This window comes from Quercus robur, chromosome 5, assembly GCF_932294415.1.
Source record: "Quercus robur chromosome 5, dhQueRobu3.1, whole genome shotgun sequence".
Lineage (NCBI taxonomy): Eukaryota > Viridiplantae > Streptophyta > Magnoliopsida > Fagales > Fagaceae > Quercus > Quercus robur.
The window spans coordinates 50641145-50656605 of NC_065538.1; the positions used below are offsets into that span (position 1 = coordinate 50641145).

At 33.9% G+C, this 15461-nt stretch overlaps 1 long non-coding RNA gene across 1 annotated transcript; it reads left to right on the forward strand.

Moving 5' to 3' along the window:
- The first annotated feature begins 12249 nt into the window (after positions 1-12249).
- LOC126729107 (uncharacterized) lies at positions 12250-12852 on the forward strand. The gene is made up of 2 exons (XR_007656505.1): positions 12250-12425; positions 12526-12852. It is a non-coding gene; the product is annotated as an uncharacterized LOC126729107 (long non-coding RNA).
- Positions 12853-15461: the final 2609 nt, after the last annotated feature.

Consider the following 15461-nt stretch of genomic DNA (forward strand, 5'->3'; position numbering starts at 1 on the left):
TTGGTTGGACCCCATTCGTCATCTTGTTATAGAGCACATGTTAAGGGATAATAAAATGCTCAATTCTGTTATGTAATACATATTTTTCCAAGAATAGGATATAAGAGTTAATGTTTTATTGGATTACATGCACAAATTCAATGTTATTATGTTTATTTTTTTGAATACGTGTTCAATTTTACTTTATTTTTTAAAAAATATATAAAAAATTTATTTAATAAAACATTAAATGAATTTTAACCATTGCCGTTAGGGCTTTTTTTTTCCAAGAGCCTTACAAAATAAAGTTAAAAGAAATTTTAGTATAATAAACTTATAAATTTAAATTGACAATAAATTTATTTAGAATCACTCTAACAAGATAATAAATAACTATTTAACTTGTTGTGATTAGTGATATGTTGGTGTATAATACCTATGGAGAAAAATCTATAGTATCTCTAGTACCACCATATTGCAAAAATGTGAACGCAAAGAGAAAATTAAACACCTTGTGAGTATATGTGCAGCCACGTGTTTGACTGTTATACATGCACGTATATGCCCTAGTTACATAAGGAAGAAGAAGAAGAAGAAGAAGAAGACTAACTAACAACTAGTGCCTAGGCATTATATAAACATTACCCTGGGTTTGATATAACAACTAGTGCCTAGGCATTATATAAACATTACCCTGGGTTTGATATATATCTAAGGTGACTGAATGATTGCACAGCTGAATTGCGGGGCAAATATCCTTTGGCAATGAACGTCTCCACCTTGTGACCTAAATCACATACGTGAATGAAGTGGAGGTGAGTGGTTAACTGCCAAAAGACTAATTGCCCAGTAATGCAACCGTGCATACGCTTGATCCATTTCGTTGACGAATAGTTTTGGGTGTTCATATCTATATATACCTGAGAAAAAAACCAGACAATTCTGGGATATGCCATGTAAATAGGATATTCTTAGCACATACCCTTTGTTTGGTAAGTTGCAAAGTGGTCCTGTGGCTTCAATTCACGCAACCCTAGCTCTTTTTCTGCACTAGGTTAGATGGCAAAAATTAAAATTCCTCTCTTGGTAGAAAGAATAAAGAAATATGAATTATCCATAAAGAATATCCGCATGATAATTCTTCAATTCGCTTCTTCTTCTTGTTTAAGTCATGTGCATGAACATTTTTCAACACAAAACTTATGGAAAAGAAGAAACAATTAATTTCAAGTGAACATAATACGGTGGTTTTACATGCATATATATAGGAATGGAAATAATTTTACGGTGTTTTGATTGCTAAAGAACATTGGAAACTAAGAGGTGGGTTGACTTTTGGGGTAGGAACTTGATTCCAACTGAAAAGTTTAATTCTCCATAGCCTTTTCAATCTTCTTTACATAACTGTTTGTGGGGGAAGATGCTGATAATTTTGAATTATATTCAACAATCTGTCATCCTCTGGTTATCTTAAGACATTTCATTCTTTATCCCCGATTGTATTTAGATGGCTGAAGAAAATATTTAGCTCGAGTCTTGTATACAGATCAGTGGATCACCTTTATTGACTTGCTTTCTTTACCAAGCACGCTGCTAATATATTGAAGTTAGCCTTCACGCCATATGGATCAAATTTGAGGAACCAATTAATTAATATATATTTTTGAGCTCGCTATCTCTTCACATCAATAAGGCACAATTTTAGTGGACCACATCAATATTATATATTTACAATGAATAATAAATAAATTTTAAGTTAAATTATTTAAAAAGCCAAAAAAGATTCAAATTTCTTCACTTCACAAAATGGATTCAATGCCCACATTTTTGTTCTATATTGATTGGGCTCATAGCTCATATCTTATCTAAATAATAAAAAGGGCTCACAACATGTGTTTTTCTTGCATCATTGATTGGAATGAAGCCCATATTTGTTTTCCTAATGGAAGTGGCCCTATCTTTATCCATTGAAGAAATTAAACCCAATGACTCAAACTTTTATACCTTGCATTTCTAAGCCTAAGACCATATAGAAATTCGAAGAACCCACTATCCAAGGAAGGAAAACTGATCGTAGATGTTGGTTTCTCTCTCGTTTTCCACTTATTTTTCATTTTCAGATCTTATTATGTTGGAGAGAACAATTTGGAAGACTCAAATTGATTAGTTGAATACAACTTATAAGGGCATCACTTAACTTAAAAGTTTAAACTTATAATTTGGATTTAATTATATTATAAAAATCACTAACTTATGTCATTATTATTCAATGTAAGATTTCACTCACACAATATAACCAAAAACCTCCCCCTTACAAGTGAGTCATTAACTTTTTATATAGGTTTTATTGGCTTGCCTTTTTTGATGCACACTTGTGTGCGTGTCAAGTACAAGCGTCCCATCTTAACTAATTGTGAAAATGACTCATCTTTGCTTAACATGCTAAAGGGACCTTGAACACCTTGCCCCCTTTTGCATACCAATATGTGCTCTGATACCACGTGCTTGGGTGAATACATTTTGTGGAGACTCCAAATGAGTAATTAATATAATATATAGAGACCTCACTTAATTAACCAAAAATCTTAAGCTTATGAGTTTGGGATCTTTGAGCTAATTATGTTATATTAATCACTTACGATCTTGTCATAATTCTACAATGTACAGCTTCTCTCACACGTGTATAGTATGTCTTGACCATTTAACCATATATTTTTAAAAAACTAAGAGGCATACTTAAATCAATCATAAGTCAAAAAAAAAATAACCTTAATCATCATAATGCACTTAGAAAATCCATGCCCTCATACTGCCCATGGCTTATACACCTCGTAGAAAACCATTTCCAAACTCCGTTGTCTCATTCCTCACTTCACTTCGCTAGAAACCCTTCTTAAGAAAGGCAAATAACCCTTATTAATTAAGGATATTCATATCCTTCTAAGCTAGTGATCAATAAAAGGACTTGGCCAACTCATTCTTGGGTATATTTGATTAAACTCTCTCCCTCCATTCACACTTAAGTTTATTGCTAGAACTTTTCTCTTATATGTACAAATTAGAATTCCTTCGTTGTTATTCGTACATTCTTTCTTGCACTATTAGCTTTATTTCTTTTGTAGGCCTAAAAGTGGTATTCTAAAGGCCGAAGTCAATTTGATATTTCAAATTCATGTACGTACTGCCAATTGAAACGCATTTGTCGTGCATGTTGAAACTTAAACTTATTCCACATGGTGTAAGTATATCCTAAAAGGACAAGCATAAATTCTAAGGAAATTTATGACAAGTATTATTCCTTTCAACTAAATATTGAAGCTCCTAACAGCCCGATTTTACGATGATTATTTTCTTGTAGTAATTATTTTAATATCTCTTCTGTGCATGGAGTGAACTTCAAACCGCAAGAGTGTGGTCCTGGACTTCCTCTTCAAGACTTTCAACAACTAGAGAAAATTCACGTATGCACATGTATATATGAAATGGAAGCATCAAGCTTTTATCACTTTTCATTCCAAGCGGATCATCGGATACCCATCAGAGATGTTAGGGTCATATTTTATGTTATAGGTTAATCCTTTGACAAAATGCATTTTACTTATAATTGGGTAGATCTAAGATGGGTTTAATGCATCAAGAAATATATTGTTCAAGCATATCAAGTGTTTGTATTAAAAGACATGAAGATTGGCCTTAGAAACAAGTGAAAAAAAAAAGGCTGTTTATTAAGTCTCAACAGATAGCTTGACAGTGCCTACTATCGAGACTTATTGTGAAACTCAATAGATAGCTCGACAGCAGCTCAATCTATCAAGAACGACGATTTTCAGTTTTTCAGATCTAAATTTCGGCCCAGGCTTTTGTATTTGTTTAGGCTTTCTTTTCTCACAGCCTTAGACATATATAAAGCTTATTTTAAAAGCCATCAACATACCGATATAGAGACCTAAAGATTTATTTTCTCTATGAGAAGCTAATGCGTTTGTACGCCATAAGATTTTGTAACCAAGTGCTTCCTGATCTTTATTGTTGATGAAGTGTAGATTTTTGTAGCCAACAATATCGTTCAAGTTGCTTGAGTTAGTCATGTGCTAGGATCTGTGCAAAAGGATTAGTCACAGATTGGAGATTCATGCATCAAGGGAAAGAAGGCTACTACAAGATCAAGTCCAATTAGGTATTGAAGCAAAGGTTCAACTTTAGGTTGGTATTTCGGGATAGGCCAGGGTAGTTGGTAAGATTCTTTATACTTGTAACCACTTGATTGTTGATTAGTGGATTCTTAGGAGTGGTGACCATAAAATCATTTGGTGGGGTATTTGTCTTGCAAGAGGTTTTCCCCATTTGTCAACAAATCATAGTGCCAATTTATTTTCCAGTGCATTTAGTTTATTTGGTGATTTGTTGGTACCTTCACGATTTGCATGCAATTGAACCTAATTAATAAACTTGGATAATTGAATTAATTAACCAGGGTCAAGTTATCTTAACCGAACAAGTGGTACAGAGCGGGCACACTCTGGTTAGGTTTTAATCATTGCTGTGTGATCCATTAACCCTTGTTATTGTGGATCATAGGCAATCCCTGATTATTCCTCTAATATTTAATGGTACTAATTATGCATACTAGAAAGTACGCATGAGAGCTTTTTTACAGTCTTTGGATGAGAAAGTATGGCTTTCAATTGAAGTAGGTTGGAAGAAGCCTAAAGAGCCACCAACATCGTGGGATGATGCCAAGATCAAAGCCGCAAACTTTAATAGTAGAGCACTCAATGCTCTATTTAGCATTGTGACCGATGAAGAACTCTTCCACTGACAATGCAAAGGAAGCATGGATTATTTTTCAGAATACCTATGAGGGCACAAAAGCTGTTAAAAAATCCAAGCTCCAAAAGGCTCACTACTAGCTTTGAGGAAATAAAGATGGATGAGGATGAGTCTTTCAATGAATCCTATGCCAAGCTCAAGGACATAGTGAATTTAACTTTCAATTATGGAGAACAGATTCCGGAACCCAAAATTGTTAGGAAGATCCTCATATCTCTTCCAGAGAGATTCCATGCCAAGATCACTGCCATAAAAGAATCAAAGGATCTTGACTCTATTCCTTTGACAAAGCTGAATGGAAATTTGCAAACCTATGAACTAGGGTTAGCAAGAGTTCACAAGGGTAGCAAAGGCAAGAACATGGATTTGAAAGTTAAGAATGATGATAATGATGAGTTGTCTAAAGATGAGGATACTAAGCTTAAATCTTATATCACCAGACAATTCAAGAAGTTTATAAAAAATGCGAACGTGAAAGCAAGTCACAAGGATCGCAAACAGCCTAGACTCTTTCAATTCAAGTCCCAAGACAAAGGCAAGAGAGAATTCAAGAATGATGGTTAAGGCAATAATGTTCCTGTTGGACCAAAGTGTTATGGGTGTCAAGGATTTGGACATATGAAGCAAGAATGTCCCACATATCTTAAATCCATTGGCAAAAGCAAAGCCCTAGCTGCCACCTTGAGTGATACGGAACCAGAAGCAGATTCAGATGATAGTGATCAAGATGAGATAGTGAGTGCTTTCACAACTACTATTGAGTCCCTTGAGGAAGGAGTAGAACTAATTGATGAGGAAGAAGAGCTGATGGAATCAAAATTTGAGAAGATAGATGAACGAGACGACATCCACACTACCTACTCTAAGTTGTATAAGGTCTCTGAGAAGTATGCGAAACTTTACAGGCTAGCTACGAAAAAGTTTAGTGAAGTGGAGTTGGAACGAGAGGAACTCTCCACCAAGGTTGATGAGGCTAATCAAACCATTGGAGCATTGAGATTTGCGAATAACTTTCTTGTTGAAAAGATCAAGAAACTAGATGCTGAACTGTTTTAGGTAAGGGCACAATTGGAAAAGACTTCAAGTGCCAAACTAGATGAAATGCTAAACTTCTAGATGTTTGCATTTGACAAAACAAGTCTGGGGTATGATCACTCTCTCTCTTTTTGCAGTACCTCTTTTAATGTTTTAAATGGTGTTATTTTTGTTCCCCTTGCTAATAATGATAACTTTGAGGTAACCGGTCCTAAGACTAAAAATGTGAGTAAGGATAAAAGTGATAAGGAAAAATTCATTCTAAGAGCACCTCTTAAGGTTGGTAAGAAAGAGATTAAGCAGAATAATTATCGCTCCACCAACAAGAAGTCTCAACCAAAGAAGCCTCATTTCTATCACTACTATGGATCATTTGGGCACACTCGTCCAAATTATTATAAGTGGTTAGCTACTCAATAAAGCAATAGTGTGTCATCTTTTGGAAACCAAAATCAACTCCAACTCTCTTTAGCCCCTCTTGGAGAACTTATTAAGGCGATCATGTTACTCTCTAACTTCAATGGTTTTAACTCTCCTCCTTATCCATCTGAACAAATGTTCATACAAAATAAATGCTCTCCATCCAAGTCTCCCATCTGGAAGGAAAAAGATTCCAAGTGATTTCTTCACTTTCCTGATCTCATGCATGGTGTGAGTTGTGGTTTGAGTTAGTCTAGTTTTTTATGCTTTGTTTGTTTGCTTGTTTGTTTTCTTTATGCTTTGTTTTAAGTTTTTTTTTTATATATTTTTAAATTGAAAAATACAAAAACAGTGTGTTTGTGTATACTAGTATTTGTGTACCTTGGATGGCCATTGAAACAAAATTCTTAATTTTGTATCTCTTGTAGTTTAGATGAGCATCTTCATGCACAACTAAGCAATGTGAGTTTTGTGGCTCTTTTATGTGATTTGTATGATTTTATTGATCTTCTATCTTTCATATCTTAAATCACTCTTTTTTACGGGAAGGACCAGAAAATCTTAAGAGAAAGGCATAAATAACAATCTCATCACTAAAACTCGTCAATCATATAACATTTGCGTGCAATTCATAAAAGCTGTGTTTGATAAGGTGTAGCACTTGCACAGTGAAAACAAGATAGTTGGCTTACATAATTGGGTAATTCCTCTCTTTCTTATATACCCATGCATGTTATGTCATTTTATGCTTAAAAGAAAAATATGCAAAGAACATGTGAAGTAAAAAAATCAAAATGATTTCAAATATGGTTGCAAGCATGTTTCTAGTAGATGTGGGAGTTATATGATATATCTCGAAGGTAATAGTCTCCATCAAACAGTTATGATTGTGTGTGAATATATTTGATCCCCTTATGCTCTCTTGAAAAAGTTTCACACACAACACGCATACTTTTTGCTACTCTTGATACTATTGTACAAGTACAGTGTGATTTGGCCATCACAAGGAATACATGTGATAGTATATGCTCTCTAAACTTATTTTTAAAATAAAATTGGTTAGACTTGTTTAGTGTGTTTTTGATCTAGGAATGCTTTGCATCTAGAGTTGATAATGTGTTTAAGTGCTTAACATGCTCTTTGATTGCTTGTTTTGGTGTCTATCTTGATTGCATTCATCTCTTGTTATTTTCCTCCTTGGGAAACATCTTTTATGAATTCTCAATAGCAACTCGATGCCGCTCGACACCTCCTCGATCTATCAAGATTTTCTGGGTTTTCTCGATACCTCTCTACAGATAACCCGTTCCATCAAGCCTTTTCTCTAAAGTCTTTGTCTGCTTGATATTTGCTCGACACCTGTTCAATCTATTGAGCTTGTTTTGCCATCGATACCTCCTCAATCTATCAAGATTTAGTTCTCAACACCTTCTTGATCTATCGAGCTGTCTGTTTCTATACATACTTGAGGTTTAACCTGGTTTGCTCTTCACTTAAATATCTCAATTCTTTTCTCTTTTCTCTCAACCCAAACACCATTTCTTCTCTCAAATCTCTCTACCCATCAAGTTTTCAACCTAATCCTTGCATCAATTTGTTGGTATGTCTCTCTAAACTCTCTTTCTCTTCATCTTTCATGCATTCATGCATTTTTTGTGACCTAGGTTTTAGGTTTTGGGAAAATTTTAGGGTTTTTGTGGTTTTGCTAAGACTCTTGGGATGGGTTCTCTAAAGATAATCTCACATGTTCATGCATTGCATTCTCTAAAGATAACAATGTTTCATGCATTCTAGGAGTGATGCACAATTGGCTACTATGCGGCCTCGTGTGGAGTCTACTTCGATAGATGTTGCTCTTGCATCTAGACTCTCTTCCTCATCTTTTTCTCCCTCTTCTTCTTTTGGAGTTGAGGTCTCTCTCGCTACCAACATGGATTAGCTTTAGCTCAAGTGTGCTAATTTCAGTAGTCGTCTTGACCATTTTTCTGATGAGATGTGTTAGATGAACACCAGGATTGGTTGCATCGCTCGCCACCAATCTCGCCTTGGTGGTTTTGCTCCTTCTCCCTCACATGGACCAGTTAAGTCTTCTTTGGATGGTGGAGATGATGATGATGATGATGCTTCTTCCTCAGAGACTGATGATGAGATGACTGCCTCTTAGTGATTCATCCTTTATCATTCATGACAGAAAAGGGGAGTAATTTTGTATATGAGAGTAGTCTTTTTGTTAGGGGGAGAGCTAGCATAAGGATATACTAGTTAGGGGGAGAGTGTGTTTTGAGAGATGTAGTGAGGTTTTGTTGTATCTTTTCTCACTTCATGTACCGTGGTCTTGTGACCTTTTTACTCATACATTGTAGTGCTTCTTTCTATATAAATATGATGTATGTTTCTTCACCCTTGTCTCACATGTGTTGTTTCTTTTCTCTTTTTATACACATGTTTCTTCATTTATACAAGTTGTCAATATTTCACACTTGATGCCTTGATGAATCTTGTTTAAGTGTTTTGGATAAGACAGGTTGCAAGACTATCATGCCATGATCCCTATTCTTGCAAAGTTTTTGAAGAGCTCATTGTATTAGTTAGGCTTATGTACTTTTGGCTTTTTGGCTTTTGTAATAGTTATGGAGTTGTTGCTTTATACTTCTCTTATAATTATGCTTATGGTTTTGTCACGGATTGCCAAAGGAGGAGATTGTTAGAGTCATATTTTATGTAATTGGCTGATCTTTTGATAAAATGCACTTTACTTGTAATTGGTTAGATCTAAGATGGGTTTAATATATCAAGAAATATGTCGTTCAAGCATATCAAGTGTTCGTATTAAAAGACATAAAAATTTGTCCAAGAAACAAGTGAAGAAAAGCTGTTCATTAAGTCTCGATAGATAGTTCGACAGATACTTGCTATCGAGATTTAATGTAAAGCTCGATAGATAGCTTGACAACAGCTCAATCTATTGAGAACTATGATTTTTAGTTTTCCAGATTTGAATGTCGGCCCAAGCTTTTGTATTTGTTTAGGGTTTCCTTTTCACAACCCTAGATATATATATATATATATATATATATATATATATATGTATATACATATATATATATATATATATATATATATACATATATAAGGCTTATTTTAAAAGTCATCAACACACGAACATAGAGACCTAAAGATTTATTTTCTCTGTGAGAAGTTATTGTGTTTGTACGCTATAGGGTTTTGTAACTAAGTGCTTCATGTTTTTCATTATTAATGAAGTGAAGAACTTTGTAGCCAACAACATCGTTCAAGTTGTTGGAGTTAGTCACAGATTGGAGATTTATGCATCAAAGGAGAGAAGGTTACTACAAGATCAAGTCCAATTGGGTATTGGAGTGAAGGTTTAACTATAGGTTGGTATTTCGCGATAGGCCAGAGTAGTTTGTAAGATTTCTTATACTTATAACCGCTTGATTGTTGATTAGTGGATTCTCGAGAGTGGTGACCTTGAAATCACCAGGTGGAGTTTTTACCTTACAAGAAGTTTTCCCCATTTGTCAACAAATTACCGTGTCAATTTATTTTCCGCTGCATTTAGTTTATTTGGTGATTTGTTGGTGCCTCCACAATTTGCATGCAATTGAACCTAATTAATCAACTTGGGTAATTGAATTAATTAATTATCGGAATCAAACTATCTCAACCCAATAAGAAAAATGGTAAAAAAAAAACTGAAAGAGAACATTCGGGGAGATCTAATAGTGTGCTCTCTCTCTCTGCCACCAACTTGTGATTCTTATCTTCAATTCTGACCTCTAGTTTTCTTTCTTCAGTTTATATTTGTTGGTCAAAAGGTTCCTGCAAAGGGAATTGACATGCACGAAAATTTAGGGCCGAATATGCCATAATGGATATGATCTTCTTCTTTTTTTTGAGAAAATAATGGATATGATCTTTGATAGTTTACTGTTGTTGGTAAGAAATTCCTAGAACAAGGCATTAATTCCTAATTACATTAAAGAGTTTTTTAGAAAACTTTTAGTTAAAATTGAGGCTTTATATGGTAGGGTATTAATGGTTGGATTATATGTATTAAAATTTGAATAATGCTAGAGATACAAACTATTTTATAACAAATTTTACAAACTGTTGATGTGGTTAGTGATTATTGGTAAATGAAAAAATGATATTAATAGTGGGTCTAGATGAAAACCAATAAAAGATTTGCCACATCAACGATTTGTAAAAATATTGTAAAATAATTTGTATTTATAACATTACTCTAAAAATTTAGCCTAACATGAATTAAGATTTTCCAGGATTCCAGACCGCCCTAAGACTCCATAAATTAACGGTCATAACACACAGACATTTAGACTTTTGATTAATAAATTTCATAAAGGTTTTCTCTTCTTATTTTTTTGGTAGATTCTAGATTATCCTTATGGATTAAAGGACCAACTTGATAACATAAAAGTTTATCTTTAAATAGATATATTATATGTCTTGTAGTTACCCAATTGTGTTAGTTGTTATTAGTTCATCAAAAAAAGTGTTAGTTGTTATTAGTTCATCAAAAAAAGTGTTAGTTGTTATTAGAGCCTCTTTATTACACTGGTTAGTTGTTATTAGAGTCTATTTATTACACTGGTCAGGTCGATCAAGATTTTAGCAATTCTCCGATATCACTACGGAGAAATCCTTGTATAGGACAAATTCTTTTAAATGTCAAGGTGACACCCAACAAGTACTATGTGGTGTAAAAAGCACTGACAATTATTCTTACTAGATACGATGGCGTTATTGGAGAGGATTAATAACCATGGCAACAACAATAAAGCCATAACCATGATAACAACAGAATTTGCTTGTTGGTTTAAGATTTGACATAAATTATTTTTCAAATATTTATTATAAGTAAAAATGTGATGTCAGTGATGGACCTATATTAGAATTAGTAAGAATTTGTCACATCAGTAGTTTATAAAAATGTTGTAAAATAGTTTGTGTGTGTAACATTACTCTTAAGATTTATGCGGATAGGAATAGTAGAAATTAACAATAGGGATAATTGTCATGAACTATTAGTATGCACATTTCCTTTTATATTATTCATGAGGATTATAGAACTTAAAAAAGAATTGATAGTTTTTAAATTGCTTTTTATATAAGATTTTCTTGATTGGTTTGGTAGATCTAGAGGGATTTAAAAAAAAATTTAATATATGGATATTCCTAAGGAGAGAATAGTTAAAAATTTAAAATTGCTTTATATAAACATAGTTGGTATGCCTTAAGCCCTTAAGTTGAAGAGATTGAACAAAATCTCATAAAATCTAATAAGGTAAAAAAAAATAAAAATGAAAAATTGTTTGTCGCCAAGAATTGGTGGTTTATTATTTCAATCCCTTTGATTACGAAGAGATAATGTCGTAAAAGTTATAGTTGTAAATTCATAATCTTAACTCACATTAGTCCTGGAAAGATCAAGATGGTGTTGGAAATCAAAAATATTGCACCAAAAGTTCGCTTGAATGTATAGAGACCTCCTTTGTAACTGGATTAATATTCCCGAGTCATTTTATTGAATGGTTGAATTTCTGATTATTACACTAACAGTGCGACGAACAAATGAAAAAAAATTTCTTATGCTTCTGAAAGCCAAATAATAAATCTAATTACCTTTTACTCAAATAAAATCCAGCTACAATAAATGATAATGTATATCAGTGCTTTCAATAGTAGAAAGTGTGCAGAAAAACTCGAAGATGTAACGAATATATATATTCAAGTCCTTGGTTTCCAACTCTGATGGTGAGGGAATTGGAAGTGTGGGACCACGAGGCCATGAGTAATGGAAAGTGATCCTATATACCACTCGGGCAAGCATTTCCAAATATTCTATTTCTTTCCTCCGCATATCCAAAATTTGGTGCGAATCACGTGGTATAAAAGGCACAGTAGAGTCACAGTAACAACTTGAACATGAGGCATAGCAAAGGAAGCAGATGTGGGGTTAGAGAATAACAGTGCATATCTCCTTTGACAAAAGAGAACATGCAAATGCATATTGCATACTTCTGTTTCGTCAAAGGAGAATTGCACTGTCAGTCACCTGCACATAATCATTTCATGCCTGCAGCTTCAGTATCGTGACTATACCAACAAATAAGCTTGTTATGGTTTCTAACTTTGTCTTTGCTATAGGTATTTGCTGTCTCTTTGCCAATGCATGTAACAGTTGTATTCTTTTTTTTTTTTTTTTTTTTTGGGCAGGTAAATGCTGAACTGTAACAAGTAACAACTGGGATCAGCAACATATATGTGTACTAGAAGTTTGACGAGAATTGGTGAATCTAACATGGGCAGTTATTGTCAAGCTTAAATAGCTCTATATTAAGATTACAAGAATGTGATTGATATTGAAGGCTAGCTCAATTGAGTTCTATTTCCGACCAGCATAAGCTTCTTCTTTGCCCCTTTTTCTTTTTCTAGGAAGCATAAGACTCATACAACTACAGAAATCTGAGTAAATTTTGTATCATTCATAGTGATGATTCTCTGTTATATCAAAAGTAAGCTCTCGTTGATCTTTTTTCTTCATGAAGTTCCTTTTTATGATTCAATGATTACACAACTAGCTCAACTGATTATTTATATGAAGAAAGAGAAGTATATCAATCTAATTTCAAGCAGGAAAAAGTGTCAAGTCGTATTCAAATAAACACTAAAAAATAGTTTCACGTTCATATTGGTATATTGACTCACTCTTCTTTAACACAACCAACGTCACATGTGTAGGCGGCTCTACGCCTAAAGGTAAGTCCATTATTACCTATTACCTAGTACCAAAAGACCAGGAGCGGCTCCACTTGGAGCCCAGGGGGTTCAAATGAACCCCCCTAATAAATTGAACCCAAAAAAAAAAAAAAAAAAAAATATTATTATAACATTTTTTATTTTATTTTTCCTGTTTTGACACTTAAAATAAAAGTTTGAACACCCTAACCTTAAGCCCAATTGAAATTAAATTTAAATATAACCATCTTAATAGTATCTTGACCTTTTTAAACCCAAAGAAAAACCTCAATGACAAATCAATTTGATCTAAAATTTGGGAAAAATTTTTAATTTGCCCAACAACAAAAGTAGAATTTGCTAATCTTAAACCTTAGAAAAAACTCATTTAGATCTTAATAAATTTTAAGTAAATCAATCAAATGAGAAATTAGTGGATGAATGATTGATTGACTATGTATATTGAAACATATGTAGCTAGTAGGATTGATAATGAAGATATTATGCAATAATTTCAAGATATGAAATATTGTAAAAGACAATTGTAAAACTTTATGTATTAAAGATTTTTTATTTTTTGTTATGTCAATGTATTTAATTTATCTTTTGTTTAAAATTTTGTATAATTTATGTTTCTTATTAAACCTGCTAAAAAACAATCATAGAGTCACCACTGCACAAGACTCTCAAATTATAAAAGAATAATTTCTTTTACCAAAAGGAAAAAAAAAGGAAAAAAAAAAAAAAAAAAAAAACAAAACAAAAAGGAAGGCATTTGAAACTAAAAAAAATGAGTAATAAAAAGTGTCATGCACCTACACGGCAACACAGACAGCAGTGACACTAATGCTGTGGACTAAACAATAGGAAGAGACCACGTGTTTGGTCATCTACAAAAAGGTAATTAATTTATATATAAGGGACCCACGTGAGGCTGAAAAGCTACCTAATCTACCATTACCTATGAAAAAGGACTAAGGAGAGAAAAATAAGGAGCTAAAGAAAAGGTCGGCACAGCATTATTAAAACCTAGTCTGCCATTATCCAAAATAAACCAAGGAGATAAAGGTTGAAAAGGTCGGCAACAAAGGAATAAATAAATAAATAAATTGAAAAGCTGAAAAGTGGGTGATGGCATGAACACGTGAAAGAAGTTAATTAGGAGTGAAATTGGGTCGGGTCGGGTTTATCGTGGCTTGAAACTCGACCCAATAGAAATTGGGTTTGGTTGCCTAAGACCCGACCCGAAAAATCGGGTCTGAAATTGGATCGGTTTTTCAGGTATCGAGTCGGGTCTCGAGTTGGACTTGTGGGTAGGCGAATTTGTTCGTTGAACCCTTGGTTTGGTCTGTTGAGCCTACTCTCTTCTCTTATTAACTCTCAAGTCTTATTTACAGCCTTTAGTTCTTGTCAAATGGCTACCAACAGCGGGTCCCACCCAATTCCTAGGACCAACAATAGCAACTGGAAAATTGAATTCCTCTCTTACTTTCCAATGTACTTATCCTTTAGCCTTTAGTTTTTCTCTGTCAAATGGCTACTACCTTGATCCACTCAATTCCTCTTTCCTCCATAAAAGACTCCTCAGTGTTTGCACTCTTTCTCACCCACTTACTCTCTTCTTTTTTTCTTTTTTCTTTTTGAAAAGCCCACCCACTTACTCTCATTGACAGTACAAACAATCCCAGAAATACAGCAAGCAAAATTAAAACCACCCTCTCTTACTTTCTCACATGCTCTGTTTCTCTCAAAACCAGAAGTCCAGAACCAAAGCATAGAGCGCCTAGCTTTCTCTTGCCTCTTCTTGTTCATTTCTCTCCTTGCATTCACAGGTAAAATCACAAGCTTGAGGCTTTCTCATTTTCCATTTTTGTTTCACTAAAAGTATTTGACCAACAAAGAGTAGGGTTTTTTTCAAAAATAAAAATAAATAAATAAATAAAAAATTGGGTTTAGAAGTAGGATATATATATATGACCCGACGTCGACCCGAATTCAAAAATAACCTGAAATTAAGACCTGAAACCCAACTTGAAAATTCTCCGACCTGCCCAAAACCTGTCGGGTCGGGTCGGGTCGTGTTTTCAGGTGGATTGGGTCCATTGCTCAGTCCTAAAGTTAATTGTCCATGAAAGTTGCCCAATTGAGAAGAAAAAACAAGCGGGAACAGTTTCCCAATTTCTTTATAAATTAAAGAGTCTCCAGCAAAGTACAAAGAGAAAAGCATGCACAAAAAAAAAAAAAAAAAAGGCACAGCAAAACACAAAGAAAAAAAGAAGAAGAGAGACGGTAAAAGATAGAGAGTAACAAGCAGAGGAGGAACACACAACATCTTCATTAGGTTGGGATTTTATCAATCCCTTTCTTCTCTAAATCTCTCCATCTCTCCCTTTTTCAAATCTGAATTTTTATTT